We start from the raw sequence: 11,596 nt of genomic DNA, 5'->3' as shown, positions 1-11,596 counted from the left end.
GAGAGAGAGAGAGAGAGAGAGAGAGAGATTAGAAAGTTAAATGTCTCTTAATGAAAATTTTTGTAACCATATATTCCAGGAATATAATTTATTGATTACCAATATTAACCTAATATCTAAGTCTCTGCCAACCCAGTCAACCACAAAAGTTTATTTTGATCAAATTTGCATGTATGTAAGAATGTATGCACATGTATATATTTGAAAATGTTTTGTCCTTTAGCATAACCCTTACCATGAGCAGCACAGGAGCCATGTGAAAGCCCTTTGTGTTGGCCCTTGCCTGAAGTAGCATTATTAGTAGTTATATTACATTAAGTTACTAAGTTGGTTGCTGAAGGAGTTAGATGTAATTATTGCAGAAATCATGAGCACAATGGATAGCACATGAGCATCAGACAAAGATTAATTTATAACACATAAAAGAAGACATTTATTAGTGAACAGCTATTATCCAGGGCTGGGAATAACCTGGAAGTCTATTTATAGGCACCAAAGTCCCCCACTCGCCTGGAGTTAGGGCTTCCCTTTGTGCTGATGTAAACACAGTTTCCCCCCAAATCTGTTTATGCGTCTGCTTGTCAGCCCTGCGCCAGGCCCTGGCGCTACCTTTTTCTCTGCAGTTGCTCCCTCATCCTGTTTATAGGCCACAGAGGATGACCATAGACAGATAATTGTTTAAATCACCAAAGCTTTCACCAAAGCTTTGGAAGAACCAGCTGGCTTTTCTTTTGCTCCAAGAAGACTCACTCTTATGGCAGGTCTTTAGCTAGAAAAATCATTTCTAAGAGCCAGTTACTTAAAATTCATCAGCCCATGCAAATTCTACCACTACTGTAATGGTATCAAGTCTCCTCAAATGATAAATTACACTGTTAGCTCGGGACAAAGCTTCCTTCTGTCCTCCACAGTGAGTTTCTTATATTTGTCTGAGAGTATTTATACATACATACATACATACATACATACATACATACATGCATACATACATACATGGCTTCTTGGGCCCTACACCAAACCAATTATACCAGGATCTCCTCTTTAAGTTCCTCCTGGATTCCAGAGTACAGCTTCAAGTGGAGAAAAAACAAAAACAAAAAGCGTTAAAGAAACAAACAGACAAAAAAAAAAAAACCCACGCCATTATTCATCACAACTAATCAAACAAATGATCTACGTATGGTTGAACATACAATAATTTTGTAAAAACCTTCTGAACAATTTTAGTCAATGTGAAAATGGCCAGGCTGCTTGCGTGCATAAAGCAATGGTCTGGAATAGAGACCCTGGCTGTGTGCACAAAGCAATGGTTGGGAATAGAGGATTGCAATTGTGTCATTGCATCAAGCGACTCCCCCTCATCTGATCCTCCTCGTAACCTAGGCCTTTGAAAGAATGGGGCAGGCAGACCAATGGCTAGCTTCCAGAGCTTTCTCGGCATAAAGGGAAAACTGGGTTATGACTCCATCCATGGAACTCCACTTGAAAGGAAAGAGTCAGAACACTCCCTTGATGTTAAAGGCGACTCCCCACCAGACATCAAAAGACAGCCTTGAAAATAAACCATAGAATGTCTTCAGTGTGAGTAAGGAGACAGCAGAAGTCAGTGTCCTGAGGTTGTGTTTTTGAGCTGCTTTCCACCCACCCAGGATATCAAACAAGGAAGGCATAATGTTGAAAATCACGTCAATACTGCTGAAGAGCAAAGCAGCCACACCCCCACAAATGCTATACTGGCCAGACCCCCACACTGAATTCTACTACAGGTTATCAACAGTTTCATGGAACATCAACAATAGGAAAGGTGTCTTTGTGGCCATGATGAAATTTTAAAAAATAAGGCCATTCTAGGACAATGACTGAACATACAAGCAACAAAGTGAACCAATCTCTGTCTCCCCCGCCCTGGCTGCTGTGAGCCTTGATGCTGTCTGTCCATTCACATTAACCTTTATGAACTTGCTCTTACACAATCAAGGAACCAATCCTATTCCATCTCATTCAGAATAGATCCCCACTTCCTTAGGCACTCTCACATCATCTAATGGGAGCCCAGATCCTGCAGTCCTCCGCATAGCTCTGGCTCTTCCTCATGGCGGCAAGTTAAAAACTGACCTAACTCAACTAGGCAGATGTTCCCAGTGGTCTCCGTCTAGAAGGCATTGGCAATGTTTTCACTATACATAAAATAGAAGCCCCTTCAGGAGTAGGGGTCAAAGATGAGTGTTCAGAAGGTTGGAGTGGATAATCATGTAATTTGGGCTCTGCACACCTTTCTTGAGAATTGCCACGAAGTGTATGCTGTGATGAAACCTATTATCATATATAATGAACATGTGCTAACCAAAAGGAGTTATAAAGGGTAAAAATACCATAATGTATGTATGAAATGCCGTAATGAGACCCATTTTACTCTGCGTGCTAGCTGAAAAATCAGTTAAAAAATAAAGACAGAGAAATTGCCATGAAAAAGGCAAGACACGGGTGACACTTTGGGAGGGGAGACCCCATAAAGGAATCTGAACAGGAATCTGGTAGTTGACAAGCTAAGCAAAAAGTAAAACCAAAGAAGCTTGCCCTGTCTGGGCTAATAAAAGGTGTTTCCAGGAGCTATAAATCATCCGAGAACCTAGCACCAGGCTAGGCAAGTTGTTAGTCAGAGAGGCTCCCAAGGCCACAAACCAACACAGGCCATGGCCACTAATGTCAACTGTCCATCAGATCTAGCTGACAAGACCCAACTGCTGAAGATGCCACAAGCCTTGGTCACAAGACATAGAAAAATTTACCTGAAACCGGACTAAAAGTGTCCTCCCTGGTGGATAACCCTTACATTACCAGAGTGCTATCTATGCAGGCTGCTTGGGAGAAAATCATCACTTGGAGTCTCCCTTGGATGCAGACCCTGAATACTATGCTACTGCTCACACCAGCATGTTAAGCCTACTCTTACAATGGTGGTGAATTAGTTATTGAAGTAACCACTTTTATAATTTTGGGGTTGATGTCACAGGCGGATTCGAATTCATGTCTGCTACTATAAACCTGTTCTAAATTACCTGGACAGGGAGCTCATAGGCCTAAGTAGAAAAGCTGCTGTGGTTGATTTGCCGAGTGGACATTATGTGACTGTCAAATTTCCCTCTAAGTAATAGTTTATGTCCTTAGAATAACACTATTGCCAGCTTCAGTCAGAGAAACATCTACAGGCTTCAAATGCCTAAATCTGTTCCTGTACACAGTCATAGCCATATTTAGGAACCAAATTCATTTTACATTTCCAAGCTCTTGATTCCCGATTCATCTCTGTCCACGTACCTTGGCAGACATTCACTTACACATGCAGGCTGTGCAGCAAATGTTGCTTAGTAAATTAGGTATTTGCAGTGCCAAACACACTTTCTCCATACAAAGTGTGTTCCAGATGGTCGCTTTTTATCAAGCCCAGTGAGTAAATGGCCGTGAATCCACAATTCAGGTGATGATATTCAGAGAGTAGACCTAACCCCCTAACACCACATCCAGGACAGAGGGTAGAGTGGAAGAAAGGTAGGTCCGGGATCATGGCCTGTTAGCATGACGTGTGTCATGGTACTGGGGTCTAGGGATTTTAAGGAGAGTCAACATGATCTCCAACGAAATCAAAACTAGCAGCTGAGGCTTATTCAGCGAGGTGAGCTCACCTGGGTGCCATGCTCTTAGTGTGAGACCAAGGACATGTCATGATTGTAGGCATGCTCAGCTTTGTGCCTAGCTCTAAGTCCACTCTCCATGCTAACGATCTCAGAAGGCACACTGGATCAAGGGTCCCGCCCTGGACGAGGAGATGTCAGATGTTAGCTCCATGGTAATGATCTCAGAAGGCACACTGAATCAAGCAAGGATCCCGCCCTGGACGAGGAGATGTCAGATGTTAGCTCCGTGGTAATGATCTCAGAAGGCACACTGGATCAAGGGTCCCGCCCTGGATGAGGAGATGTCAGATGTTAGCTCCATGCTAATGATCTCAGAAGGCACACTGGATCAAGGGTCCCGCCCTGGATGAGGAGATGTCAGATGTTAGCTCCATGCTAATGATCTCAGAAGGCACACTGGATCAAGGATCCCGCCCTGGACGAGGAGATGTCAGATGTTAGCTCCATGCTAATGATCTCAGAAGGCACACTGAATCAAGGGTCCTGCCCTGGACGAGGAGATGTCAGATGTTAGCTCCATGCTAATGATCTCAGAAGGCACACTGAATCAAGCAGGATCCCGCCCTGGACGAAGAGATGTCAGATGTTAGCTCCATGCTAATGATCTCAGAAGGCACGCTGAATCAAGCAAGGATCCCGCCCTGGACAAGGAGATGTCAGATGTTAGCTCCATGCTAACAATCTCAGAAGGCACACTGAATCAAGCAAGGATCCCGCCCTGGATGAGGAGATGTCAGATGTTAGCTCTATGCTAACAATCTCAGAAGGCACACTGAATCAAGCAGGATCCCGCCCTGGACGAGGAGATGTCAGATGTTAGTTAGGCAGCCATCAGTCTCTTGACTCCACACATATAATTCCAGCTAATTACAAGCACACTTATTGACTTATTAAATATAGATGTCGTTCAGGGACAACTAGTGCTCTATAAGAGAAAGTTAAACAGAAATGTTTTGCTTCTGAAAGCACATCGCCTTAGGGATAGAAAAACAGTCACACCTGTTGTCCTTCCAAAGCACTACGGATGTTTTCTTTTAATAGTCAAAAGGCAAACTAGAATGTATACATTATTGTCACCTCTGGCATTAGGAAAGGATGCCTGCACACATATTTCCACTTTTAATTGACTTGTTTAGATTCAATTCTTCTTCCAGTCTGACTTCAAACTACTGAGAACAAAAAATTAAGCTGTGCCAAGCTTGTGAGTGTTTTCTAGTGGAAATAGTTCACCTGCTCTTGCTCACTCAGGAAGCCACAGCAAACTATGTTTGACAGCTGACCTCAACAGGGTCTCCCCCCTTAATCTGCATGGCAGAGAGGAAGAATTGACTTATGATCAAATTAAGAACACTTAATTTCATTTCCCCCACACAGCACTCTGGGTAATGTTACTATATGAACACATTCTACCACTGATACAAGGAAGAGTCAAGGGTGATGTTTGGTTTTCTAACCCCTTGGGTGTTTGGGCAAACAGAAGAGAAAGTGAAAATTAGTAAAAAAAAAAAAAATTATTTATTTTGAGATGCTGTTGAGATATGCAAATAGTTAAGCAATTCCAAATGGGTGCCTGGCATTCAAAGGTCACTGTGAAAGACATATGGACACAAATAAGCAAGTTTGGTACAGACAGATGCCCATCTCTAAGAGAAAGGACAAAGGAAAGACTCGCCTTTGGGGACAGTGCTTCTCAGATTTAATGTGTGTGCAGGGTGATTCACAGAGGGTGGGTTTCCCACTGTGGGTTACTCAACATGAATTCTCAGGTCAGGATAGGAGTCTGAGTAAGAGCTCAGCTGCCCCTACAGATGCCTGGTCCTGGACAATGCTTAGAGAAAGTTCCAAGGATTTTGAAGACAATAAATACAGATAACGGGAAAATGAACCTGAAAAAGATTTTGAAATGCCACAGACAGACAGATAGATGGGAAAACTTAAGAAAGAGAAAGTTGAGCGAAGGTATGCAGGCTTCAAAGGAGCAAGAACGAAATGGAACACTGAACTTGTCAGCCCAAGGGGTCACGTGATGACCTCTCTAAACCAGGTTAAAAAGTCTGAAGATGGATTTCAGTAGGGCTAAGCAAGGGAGGAGAGCGAACCTGGATTTTTCTGTCATTGAGGAGTAGATACCTAGCAGGGGCCCTGTATCTCCTTGGAGACCCTTGAAAGGGAAGAGAGTGGCTTCCTGTCAGGGAGGCCTTATAACATGGCGCTTTGCAAAGCAAGGACTTTTGTTCTTTGAAACGACTTTTAAAAATAGCAAAATATTAAACCTTAATGTGTGATTTCTAGGCTTAAGCCAAAAAAAGACAATAAGTGTAAAGACTCAAGACAAAAATTTACAATAAACATTTTGCTGCTAAAACCTTTGTATTATACTCATAAAATTATAGCTAATTTTTGTGCACACAGAAAATGATGGGAATGTGTAATAGCAATAATAGTTATATTATTTTGGAACAAATAACTTAATATTTTCTTAAAAGAAAGAAATCATATATAATTACATATATAATTATTATTTATGTTATATACTATATAAATATATAAACACTTACATGTTTATATATATACATATATGTGTGTATATATGTGTGTATATATGTGTGTATATATATATATGATTTTACCTTATAAATAGCAAACAGCTGCTGAGAGAAGAATTAGTCTTCCCCAAGGATGAACCCACAAACTGGCTATCCAGTACCAAGTTGCCAGACCTAGACAAATATACGTGTAGACAACATTAAATGAACTCAGCATGTTGCATTCATGTGTTTATTCATTTCTCTATATATGTAACAACAATGTTTAAAGAAGAAGAGGCTGTGAATTTGGGAGGCAGGGGACAGAGATGGGGGAGGTGAGAGGTAAGAGAAGGAGAGGAGAAATGAAATAATTATATTTTAATTAAATTTAAAAATAAATAATTTATTTTTGCAATAAAGAAAAAAATTAAACAAATATTTGGTACACAGTAAAAAATACAAAAGAATTTAAAAGTCTTCTCAACTACACAATAAAAAATGTTATTTTTCCTTTCCTTTACCAAATAAGCAACAATTTGATGCCTAACATATTCTGTGGTAATATATATAGGTACATTTATTCTGCATAGTATTATTTTCTTTCTCTATTCATTGCCAAGAAAATAAAATTAAAGGTCTTTTTTCTATTTGTAAAGGAATGAATGCTGTTGCTTGATAAATGCAGATAACTTGCAAAACAATTTTCTCTTGGAACACTTCCCTGTCTCCTCCATTCATTAAAATATAATGCATTTTTTATTTTCTTCTGCTACAAAAACCACATTTGGAAATCAATTAGCAAACCACAGAAATCTGTAAAATTGGTTTGAAGTGCATAAGTGAGGAAAAAACCTCTTTGGCAATATCATATTAGCTGGGTAACTATTTCTAAGCCAACATAACAGGCCATAGATATCTTTCTGGCTTCTATATCTGGAAGTGAATTATTTAGGCACTTCTCTTAGCATTTGTAGATTCATTTACTTAATTGTGGACACTTTAGTGAAGGCTGCTGAGAATCTCCAGCAACTTTGATCTCTTAAAACCCAAAACCTGAAGACAACGATGCTCCTGAGACTCTAAATTTAATAAAATGGGGTGGAAATGAATCGTCCTGCCTTTAGGAGAGGAGGATGGAGGAGGAGAGTGAGGGAGAGAAGGAGGGGGTAGGGGGAGGGGAGGAGAGGTACCTCTTCTCTTTATGCACAGGTGGTACCTGCCTCCCAGGTGTTGCCATCATCATCTGTCTGGTACTGTTAGTCACAGGGACAGGTCTAACAAGTCTCCACCTCAGATAATACTCTGGTCCAAGTTTTTGCCTAGGATATTGTGTTAAGCAACAGTTTAAGTGTTTACCATGTATATGCCATGTATATACACAGAAAATAGTTCTGAAGTGGAGTTCCTCTAACTATAACCTTCCATGAGTTAGTATTATCAATTATTGTGTATCTACAAATTAGTAAGTGAATTATGGCATATGCTAATACCTTTAACTAATTAACCCAGGAGTTATTTACTCTTACAGCCATGTTGGTGGTGTATGCATCTGCCTGCTCCTTCCAGTTGACTCAGTCCCTCTCAAACATGCCTTCTCTCCTCTCTCCCAGCTGCCATGGACGGTGTGAACATTGATATATCCCTGTAACCATCTTTGATTGTCCCCAAGGCATTGCTCCAAAATATCTCCTCCTTCACTACTGAGTTGAGTTCCCAGTTCCCAGGACGTGTTTTCTTAGTTTCTGTCTGTATAGGGAGGGGCTTTTAACGGCATGGAAGCTGCATGCCTCCTTAGTTTCAGATCCCATGTGCATGCCAGCGAACTGGAGAAAAGCATAGGCCTTAAATCTATGTGTAAGGAAGTCTGAGAACCTCCAGCCACCCTGTTACAAATCTTGGTTACAGCAGAAAAGAGAAAGTTTTCACTAGAATATGACACTTCTCTTCCTGTCTAATGTCTAGAGATTTATGCCTGAGTCATGGCAAACACAGAGAAAAACAAGAAATTGCTTCACCAAGAGTTCATCTGAGGCACAAGCATCAGTGTGTGTGTGTGTGTGTGTGTGTGTGTGTGTGTGTGTGTGTGTAACCTGTTTACCAGATAAGAGTTATAACCAAAGAGTTGTGAGCAGGTCAAAAGGCCATGATAAATCTCTACAGTGAGCAACTCAGAAGCAGTAGGGCTCTGCTGTCTGGAATTCTATGATTAGGATGCCAAAGAGGTTGTGTTCTGAGGACAAGCTCCTTTCTTGAGTACAAACTACTAACTTCTCATGGTAGCCTCACCTGGAGGAAAGAGCTAGTTAACCATCTCACCTTTTCTCAGGTGCCACTTTCCTTTAGAAAGACAGTGCCTTCACAGGGTCACATTTGGGATCAGGGTTTCAGTACACAGATGTTACGACATAAACATTTAGACAGTAATAGTTACTGTCTGGCGCATCAAAGCCTGACAGACAGGATTATGCACAGCACTCGGGGCTCAACACAGGTGGTCCCCTGTGGGTGACAGTCATCCTCCTGAAAACACCAAAAGTAATTGAGGATCTTCAATGCCAGGGACGGGGCACTCAGGAATTATAGAGACACACAGCACAACCATGCTGGGGCAGAAAAAAAGGACAAAACCCAGGGAGGAACATGGAACCCGAATCCATTGATTTTACTGCACTTGGGGATAACCAGGAATAACTGAGAGGACAAGCATCGATTTTACAGAGGCCTGGGGAGAAGAGAAGCCAGAAAAACATGTCTCAGCCATCAGTAACTGTAATGTATACATTCATTTCATTGTACAGCGACTCTAAATACATTCAATTTCCATTTTCAGAAATCCCAATTGCTGTTATATAAAAAATTAAAGCAAAGATATCAAAAAGAGGATATTATTTAGAGTGCTAAGAAAAAAAATCCTCTAGCACTTGGGAGGGAAAAGTTGAAGGGTCAGAAATTCAAGATCATTCTTGGCTCCATAGCAAGTTCAAGGCAAGCTTGGGGTAGATGGGACTCTGTCTCATTAAGTGAATAAGTAAATAAAATGTAAAGTGATAAATATTGAATAAATAATAAAACTTATTCTTTCATTTGCAGCTTTAAAAACTTCCAGACATTTGCTATCATATGTGGTCATGTGTTTGAGGGAAGGTAGACTCCCTCCAAGTGGTATAAGACTTAAGACTAGCATGTAAGCCAGTGGTTCTCAACCTTCCCAATGCTGTGACCCTTTAATATGGTTTCTCATGCTGTGGTGATCCCAACCATAAAATTATTTTTTTGTAACTTCATAAACTGTAATTTCTCTACTGCTATGAATTGTAATATAAACCTGTCACATGTAAGATATCTGATATGTGACCCTATGAAAGAGTCATTTGACCCTTAAAGGGGTTGTAACCCACAGGCTGAGAACCACTGGTGTAAAGGGAGATCTTCATTGAAGGCACATAATGATCAGCTCTGCTTAATTACTGTGAAGAAAACAGTATAAAAGGTGATGTTATCTAAATACCATACAAATCCTTCCAAATGAAACAAGGGAGATGCATGTCTTAGGTGCTTGAAACAGAGCTACAGACGTGGTCAAGAAGATAGGAATAATGAGCTTCTAGATGTGCAGGGAGGAGACAAGAAAAGCTCAGGTGTCTATGGCTGGGACTTATTTCTCACTGGGACCAGTTTCACAGGCAGGACTTCTAAAGCCGTGAACGCTGAAGCTCTCAGACACCACAAACTCAGTTCTCACTCATCTGGCGCAAATGCTGGACCAGGGTTAGATGTGACAAAGCCCAGAAATTACCAAATTGTTTGTACAACTTCTAATTTGACACTCCCTTACCTTTACAGATGTTGTTGTATTTTTAATTCCTTCCTCAGCTTATTTAGCTCTTAGAACTGATATGTAAGATAATTTTCTCATTAATGGGAGAACAGAAATAAAAACAAGAAACTCAATGAATCCTTCTTAGCTGAATTCAGTGTATTATTATTATTATTATTTTTAAGATTTATTTATTTATTATATGTAAGTACACTGTAGCTGTCTTCAGACGCACCAGAAGAGGGCGTCAGATCTCATTATGGGTGGTTGTGAGCCACCATGTGGTTGCTGGGATTTGAACTCAGGACCTTCCGAAGAGCAGTCAGTGCTCTTCCCCACTGAGCCATCTCACCAGCCCCAGTGTATTATTATTTTAAGAGCTCTTTGGTACAGGACTTTTCCTCAATTGAATAATATATAAATGCATCATTTATAAGACCAGTAATCTGTGTGCTATATCCTGGAAAACTTTAAATAGAGTTTTTAGCATGTTTTCCAGGAAAGTAATAGACAATTAAAGAAAGATGAACAGTTTCTATGAAGATCTAGGGAAAGTGAGTGGTTGGACTAAGCTTTCAGGGGTCAGACAATGGAGATGACAAGGAAAACTCAGGTCCTCATTGTCAGACCCTTTCTGCCTGTCACCTTAATCCTTGGGTTTTGGATACTTCCCTAGTGCAACTCATTCTTCAAACAGCAAGGAAGGACTACCCCAAGGGCAAACACAGATATGATGCCTGGAAATCCTGGCCACAGCAAGACCAGGTTAGGCTTTGTCAAACCATTTAAGTCTTGATGAAGATTTTTTTTTAAATGTTCAACAACATATTCATACCAAGTGAACAGGAAGCAGACAAGTTCAGCTCTCACCCCACCTCTTTCCTTTGTCTTTCAGTTTGAGACAGCCTGCAAGACTTAAACTGAATTTCACACTGTGTACACTCACACCTGGGCTTGCCTACCCACACCTGGGTTCGGTCTACAGCAAGGTCAGTGGACAGTTTATAAAATATGAATACAAATCACAGTTCTTCTATATCTAATGCCAGGACCTCTAATCACAGCAAGTCCTATCTCTGGGGTTGATAATTTCATTGGCTTCTTTCACTGCTTTCCGCAGATGGCCAGTAGGTGGGGAACAGGAGACCCTCAACATCACAGGCTGAGAATGCTCCTTGTGTTCTCAGTGACAAACAGCCTTAAGGGACAATGTGACATCAAAGCAGATGGGAGTCAGAGTTTTAGTCATCGCCCATATTTTTCTACTTTTTGTTTTTCTTTTACAAGCCAAGACAACTGTGATATTTGAAGCAGATGTCAGTGGCCAGTTAAGTTCTCATATTAAGGGAAATGAGTGTCAATACACATAATCTAATGGGAATGCTATCATCCCAGGGGCAGCGATGGAGCTGGACATGACTATCATGGGGTTAGATCTCACAGGTTGGGAATGACGTCACAGAACAACTAATGTTTAGTCTTGAGAGCACACCTGCATTTCCTGGTTTCCTCATAAATAATAAGACTCCCATGGGGGAATATATTGGAGGGAAACA

The 11,596-nt window shown here is 40.8% G+C and overlaps 1 long non-coding RNA gene across 1 annotated transcript in view; it reads left to right on the top strand.

The window, feature by feature from the left end:
- LOC116097695 overlaps positions 1-11,003 on the top strand; it is a 20,471-nt gene extending 9,468 nt beyond the window's left edge. The window contains exon 3 of the long non-coding RNA XR_004121525.1: positions 10,936-11,003. This is a non-coding gene — a long non-coding RNA (uncharacterized LOC116097695). The remainder of the gene's footprint in view (positions 1-10,935) is intronic.
- Positions 11,004-11,596: the final 593 nt, after the last annotated feature.

Source organism: Mastomys coucha, unplaced genomic scaffold, assembly GCF_008632895.1.
Source record: "Mastomys coucha isolate ucsf_1 unplaced genomic scaffold, UCSF_Mcou_1 pScaffold2, whole genome shotgun sequence".
Lineage (NCBI taxonomy): Eukaryota > Metazoa > Chordata > Mammalia > Rodentia > Muridae > Mastomys > Mastomys coucha.
This window is presented reverse-complemented; position numbering and strand designations above follow the sequence as displayed.